The sequence below is a fragment of the Pyxicephalus adspersus genome, chromosome 12 (assembly GCF_032062135.1).
Source record: "Pyxicephalus adspersus chromosome 12, UCB_Pads_2.0, whole genome shotgun sequence".
NCBI classification, from domain to species: domain Eukaryota; kingdom Metazoa; phylum Chordata; class Amphibia; order Anura; family Pyxicephalidae; genus Pyxicephalus; species Pyxicephalus adspersus.
Window position 1 is genome coordinate 14,231,205 of NC_092869.1, and position 7,626 is coordinate 14,238,830.

Here is a 7,626-nt window from a genome sequence, read left to right on the forward strand (position 1 = left end):
TGAAGCCAGTTTTTTGCTATCACATCCAGTTTTTGCGATACAGGATACCATTCATTTTTGTCACAAAACATACAAATTTTACATACAATGAAAAAATACCGAAATAATAACTTGAATGTAGGAATGAGCGAGCAGGATTTTGATCTTGCGGCGAATGGGGCCTTTCTCGCTTACCGAACATGTAAGCCAGAACAGCCTTGTGATTCGCCATGAGGTTGTGTTCTCACCGAACGAACGAGAGAAAAAGCAGGGGGCAGTAACGCAGGTGTACTGAACTCATATGACCTCTCAATTGAGATTCTCACATTAAAGCCCCGACTCATTATTTGCACTTATATTTTAACCTTTCAGGAACCAGTAAGGGGTACTGACTTATTTGGAATCCGGAAGCCCCCTTTAACAAGGTAACTCCCAGATGTCCAACCATGGGAATTAAGTACAGGGGTTTATAATACTCCTTACTGGTTCCCTGAAGGGTTAAAATCTAAGTGAAAATATGGAGTCTAGACTTTTTAAAATTTATTCTTTAACCCCCCTAGCTTTCTAATTCTGTCAGTTTTTTTATGCAAAAAGTGATCTTTTTTTTTTTTGCATAGAAATTTTATATATTTATTTTATATTTATATTGTGGGCCTCTAATTCTTAGGATTACCTCCCAGGTATAATAATTATATTTATTAATTATATTATAATCATAAATTATAATATAATAAATAATTTTTAAATAATAATTATAAAAAATAATGAAATAATAGACCACAACAATGTATATTTATCAAAAAAAACTATTTTATCAAAAAATTTTCATTGGAATTTTCCAAACAAGGGTGCAAAATTATTGATAAATAATAATATAAATTAAATGCAGATTTTGGAAAAAAAAATATTTAAATTTTTAGTAGACATCCTGGGTGTGGTAGGTGTGGTGTTTGAAGCAGGGTGCTGCACAAAGTCCAACATCACAGTCAGGACAGTAGAACCTGGTTTCTTTGCGTTTCTTCCTTCCTCTGTCATTGGTCTTTGAGCAGCAAACCACGCACATACTTGTGGGTGCTGGCTTTTTCTGGTTTGGTGGGTTGTATTCAATGAAGTGACGATCAGTCAGGCGTTAACAATGGTGGAAGCATGACGTCCAGGTCTATTCATAGCCACTGATGCTGTTTGGTGGTTCTTGACCATGGATTCGGAAACTTGCAAAATGAAGTCTGAATGATTCACAGGCCTCTGACAATTTTTTCTGTGCAGAATGTATGCATTCCATAGGTACTGCTCAACAAGATGTCTGAAAATCTTTTTGTAGTACTTGCTTTGCTGTTTCCTCATCGCTGGATGTCATTGTCATTGTTGTAGTCAATCACCACCTGTGGCTTCATCACTTCTTTCCCACATTTTGTGTGTAGAAGAACGGTGGAGGCATCATGGACAGTACTCATCAGGCACACATCTTTCTTGTCACGCCATCTCAGGGCCATCATCTTGGGTTTCTGCCAGGCAACAATTTCTCCTTTCTTCAGCTTCCCTTTTGCAAACATTGATGGCAGGTTGCGCCGAATAGCCCTAACGGTTCCATAGGCATCTGTTCTGTGTTGCAGAAGGAACTCATAAAGCTCAGGAGCGTTGTAGAAATTGTCAGTTGTGACACAATAGCCCTGATCTAGCAATGGCGCACTGAGGGATAGCACTAAAGATGTTGCCAATCCATAATGGTTGTATCTGGAGTTGAACTGTGTCCCTTTTCCAGTGTACAGCACCGTATTCCAGATGTACCCAGATGAGGATTCGCACAGCATATACATTTTCACGCCAAATCGTGCCCTCCTTGACGCAATGTACTGCACCCAGCTGAGCCTCCCCTTGTAAGCCATTAGACTTTCGTCAATGCTGACATCTCTTTTTGGCACATTGGTTTGCTGGAAATTTTGTAGAATAATACGAAACACTTCAGAAATTTTCTTCAGTTTTAGTGCAGGATGGGTAGTCTCATCAAATTCTTCATTGTCTGCGAAGTGCAGGTACTTCATTATTAGGTTTTGATTTGTTCTTGGACCAGTACCACTTCTGCACAGGTTTGCCCACAACTCCCTAGATCACAGACTACCTTGGTCACAGGTTCCCACTTTCTGCTTCTTGCAAACCTCAGGTGTGGAACACCTTGTTGTTGTCCAGTGTACCTGCATAAAACAAAATAAAAAAGGTATTTTAGGATATGTTCTTTTATAGTGTGGTGAAGGTTGCAAGTAATATGTTAGCACATAACACAGGGTAGCATATATGTTTGCATAAAAAAAAAATTTGCAAAAATTTAAAAAAGTTAGCAAACACGAGCAGCACACATGTTTGCATACATTTTTTTAAAAAAGTTAGCAAACACAGAGCAGCACACACGTTTGCATAAAAAAAAAAAAAAAAATTTGCAAAAAATTTCAAAAAGTTAGCAAACGCAGAGCGCCTTACCCACAACTATTTTTTCGATACCTTCATCGGTCAAAAACAACTTCAGGTATGCCAGGGGGTCATTGCATTCAGCCTCAATTTTCATCCCAGGTGGCCCGGTAAATGGAAATCTTGGCGGTGCTGCCTGGTCCGCATCAAGGTCAATAGGACACCATGTGCACACAGCACTGACCTCAGGTACAGATTTGTCGCTCAGTTCACTTTCGCTGTCTGATCACAAATTTCCTGGTAAATCACTATCGCTCGATTCCACAAGGGACTCCAAATCGCTATCACTGCTTTCAAATTCCTCCAAAACAGCGCTTGCGGCGGCAAGATGCCTTTTGGATGCCATGTGGTCCTCAGCAATCAGTCAGGAAGGATAAAGTTCAAAGACAAAGTGATGAAATGATACATTCAGGAACTGATTTATAAGTCATCAAAAGGTCAGATCAAGGTCAGGGCTAATAGTGGGCAAATGTAAATCAAGGCAGTGGGCAATGATGCTTGGTTCACTAAAATGTGTATTTATACTTTTATTTTGTGTTTTTTTACTGAAAAAAAAAAAAATTAAAAGCAGATTACATGGTAATCTGCTTTTAAATTTCCCGCCACATCACTCCACTGCATCACCCGGAAGATGTCACATCTTGCCAGGTGATGCGATGGGGATTTCCCCGCCCTGCTCACTCCCCTGAATCCACCAACGATGCTGTTGGCATCACACGAATGATGCGAGTGTCACATCCTCCGGAATTTACTATTGCTGCTCGAATTAGCATTTAGATGTGATGCACCATGCAGAAATCCTGTATGGTGCATCGCATCTAACTGCAGATGCGAGCAGCGGCATGGCCGGGACCAGGGCAACATTTAAAAGCAGATTAGTCAGTAATCTACTTTAAAATTTTTCGCCCGGCCACGCCCCCTGACATACAGACCCCCCAGGCATCACGGCGGGATCGTCTGATCGCTGCTTGAGAGCGCGGCACAGGTAAGAGGGGCTTCTAAAGTTACCCCGAGTGTGACATGGGGTTACCACTTTTTGCAAGTGAATTCCACCCCGAGTCACACTCGGGTTTAGCACTAGGGGGGTTAATAAATTTGTGATTTGTGTGTGATTACTTACATTTTTTCACAGTAACTCACCTACAATGAGGTTCCCACGGTCCCTGGGCTGTACTTATCACTTATCACTTAGTTTCTAGTTGCAGGAGAGACTTATCCAAGTCTCCTTCTCTGGGATTAGAAATAATTTTTTCCAAAGTTGTGAATGAAATGACATTGCTGTTTGACAAATTTATGACAAATTTGTGTTTGGACCCAACGTGGTAACTAATTGGACTGATCATTTTACCTGTGTTTATAGAATAAATGTGCTCATGAATCCTTTTAAGGAATACTCTTTTAGTTTTTACTACATATTATACGTAATGAGGTATATTACACCAGTTGTGGAACAATTAACATGATCAGGAATTTTGTGTATTGACTTATTGGGGAGTACAGCGGCTTGTTGTTCCTTTATCCACTGACATTGGGTACAATGACCACATCTAAAGGTGCCTGGAATAAGACTGGGAAATTCTTTACCATCCTTGTCAGAGTATCTTTTAGTGATGGTGATTTTCTAAATGTTATTTTAGGTCGCTTATATAAAAATCTGGAAATCTTAGGGTCGGCTAATAAGAATTTCCAATGTTTGGGTAAGATATCAGATATTATTTTATGGTGTTTGCTATAGGTAGTTATGAATCTAATGGATTAATGCGAAGTAATGTTTTTTTCTGTGCAATTAGTGTTTGGCGATCCAAACATTTGGAGTTTTCATATGCTATATTTAAAAGTTTTTTTTACTATAGCCTCTTAGCCTCTCTTGCAAGGTCTTAGATTCCAGTTTGAAGTCAGTTTGGTTGGTACAGTTTCGTCTTAGCCGCAAGTATAGGCTGAAGGGAATGCTTCTTTTTAACGGATAGGGGTGTGCACTTTTAGTGTGAAAGATTGTGTTGCCTGCTCTTTCTTCTTAATAGAGTGTCGCGCTCACATCGCCCTGTTCCGGGACTTTGACATAGGTATGATGATGATTGTTGATGATTGTATTTGATGGTGAATTTTAGATTATAAGAGTTCAGTACGGTGACAATGAAAGTGTTAATGATGTTATTTTTTGCATTGTATTCATTTAGAGGATTCTGAATGACTTCCAAACCTTTTTGATGTGGTATACTACAATAAAGAGGTTCCAGATAAATCCCTACCTATCCTTTTTTTGGGCGTATAGCTTTAATAAAGATGACTAGTCTCCCTAATTTGCTATATCTTTTGGAAATGCTGACAATCTCTATTCATCTCCCTATATTGAAACATTTCCAAGCAGATGGGTTTTAATTTTATTTTGGCCAATAAAATTCATCGTTCACGCAGGGATCAAGGAGAAATAGGTGTCCCAGATTTTCTAAAATATTACTATGCTGCTCACCTCCGTCAGTTGGACATAATCGCTGGACGGAGCTGGAGCAATTATTGGTTTCCCCTACACATTTGAAGTCTATGCTGTGGAGTACAAAAGTATCAATATCAGATAGTACAATGCTCGCACCCACTCTTTTTACAAAACAAATATGGCTAAAATGTAAGAACAGATTTCCTCTGACAACGGACAGATCTCCTCTGACGTGTTTTATAAATACACCCCTACTGCCTGACAGCCCAAATACGCAGATGACCATGCCATGGCGCTGGAAGGGTGTTTTTAATTTTAGACAAATTATACATATTTTGAGTGCATAACGGTGCTTAATCACACTACGATGGAAATCCACATCACCTCCCACGGAGCTTGATCTTTTCAAATGCATTCCAGATATAAGGTTAATGAAGCTGTTAACAGCCAGAATTCATAACCTTTTGGAGAAACATGAAGCGATCTGAGCTGTATGGGATCCATATCAATCGGCAGCCACATGATCAATATTTGCACATTAGGAAAGAACCTGGTATATTTAAATAAACAAAAACAATCCTCCATTCACACAGTTAGAGATTTTCTTCTGCTTTCTGTCACATTTACCTCTCAGGTAAATGTTCTGACGCTGGGCGTGCCTCTGTTTCCAAGCTTTATCAGTTCCGTTCAATTTACTGGACAATCAGAAAATAGCCTCTTGACCAGCCCTGGCTATTTAGCTAGCTCACACACTCCACTGTGTGGTCGTGCAACACGTCTCCTTTGTGCTGAGCCCCTAGTTCTGTGAGCTAGTGCCTGTTCACCTGGTGCATAATTCAGTGTTTTCTCTGTCCAGCTCCTGCAATAACCGCTCGTTGTTCAATCTGTTGGTTCCCAGCCAAGTTCCCTGTGCTCTTCCAGTGTTCCTGTCTGTCTGTGAATATCCCTGAGTCACCTGTGCCTCTTGTTGCTTCCAGTGTCTCCTGTGTTCCCTGTGTCTGCAGTGGCCCCTGTGACTGTCTCCTGGATCCCCAGCAATTGAGCCCTGGCATGTGACCTGACCTCTCTTGCTTGCTGCCTGCCTGGAACCCGGCTTTCCTCGACTATCCTTCTGCTTTGTGATTTGGTACCATGTTTTGCCCACCTTGGTGTGCCCAAAGACCGTAACCTGGCAGTAACCAGCGGCGCAACCTCCTCACCATCAGAGGCTCTGCAGAAAACCTGGTTACAGCTTAGACTCGGCCCTTCTCAGGGCTCACATCACCTCCGTGCAAGCCATAGCACCTAGTGGTCATGTCTTTCCATGCGTGACACTTTCCTTATATCTCTCCTCTTTTTCTCTTTTTCTTTTTCCCCTTTTCCAGGGTTGTAATATAGATGAATATATCCTCTTTACCATTGGTATTCTTCACTAGTAATAAAAGTAATATGATGTGCTGTATGTAAGAAGATTTTTTTTTGCTTTGTTACTATATATGTTGTTTTACTATTGACTCGTTAAAACTTACTCCACAAAGAGGAATGGCTACTGTAGTGTTACTACTTTAAGTGAATACTCTTATGTACGAAACCTTGACATAATGTTTACTGCTGTGTTGTATAGACCTGAACCTTGTATTTCTTTATAATATTCTTGTTATTCACTTGTCCTTCTTTTTATGTTTTCAATGTGTTTAAAATGTTTAAAATTGTTTTGTAATCTACTTTTCAAAAATCTCAATAGAAATTTACATTAAAAAAAAGCTTCCACATCAGTTGTAACTAATTAGGAGTTAGGTGGGATCACTAGGTTTGACATTAGTTTCACTAACCCAATGGTATCTTTTAAAAAATGAGGGTTAGGTGGTTACCAGGGGTCTCAGGTAGGAATGGACCAATTCACTGGCATTGGACATGATTGATCCAATGCCAGATATAATTGGTGGTCCTGAAGGGTTCTTAGGATCTTTGTGCACTTTTGGGAGTAGAAGGTAGGGGTAACATTGTGTTTTATGTGAAGATAATCTCTAGTCTTCTGGTTGATTGTTCCTTGTTGAAATGCTTGATCAATGATCTGGTAGTACTGGTTGTAAACTGATTTGATGACACTGCCAGAAATTTCTCCATACCATTCTGGGTTCCATAGAATCCTCAGACAGATTTGTTCGTAATGATTTTTGGTCAGGATAACAATGTTACTGAAGGGTTAAATGAGGACTGTATAGCTAAGAGTTAATTTGAGCCATATATATTTGTATAAGGAGTTGTATTTTTTCTTCTATCTACTCAGTTTAATTGTAACCAGATGGTGAAAATTGTAAATTCTTTGAAATACAATGTATTCCTTGTATGCCTTGCAATGTATCAAATAACACTATATATGGCCAAAGCTTAAACAGCTGTATGTAAATAAAGACCACCCCCTTGTATAACTATTTGTATAAAAAGACCGCCTTGTCAAATAAAGATTAGAGTACATTCCTAAAACCATACTGTGTGCGTGTGTGTTATTGGGATATCTCTCCAGTCTCTCTGGGTGAAGGAGAAGTCAGGGTGCATTCGAGGAACTAGAAGTAGAAGCAGGTCCTTTCAGCTGGGGGCTCTGGTCCGGGATTAGAGCACACAGAATTCGATGAGTACGGAAAGTCCCTGCCTTGAGGCTTAGGGGAATTCCGATCCTTTCCGAAACTCTCTGTTGCTTCTATCGTGAATCCACTTAGAATAGACTGAAAGGGAAAGTATCCAACTTTAGGGAAGATAGGCTTTAAACT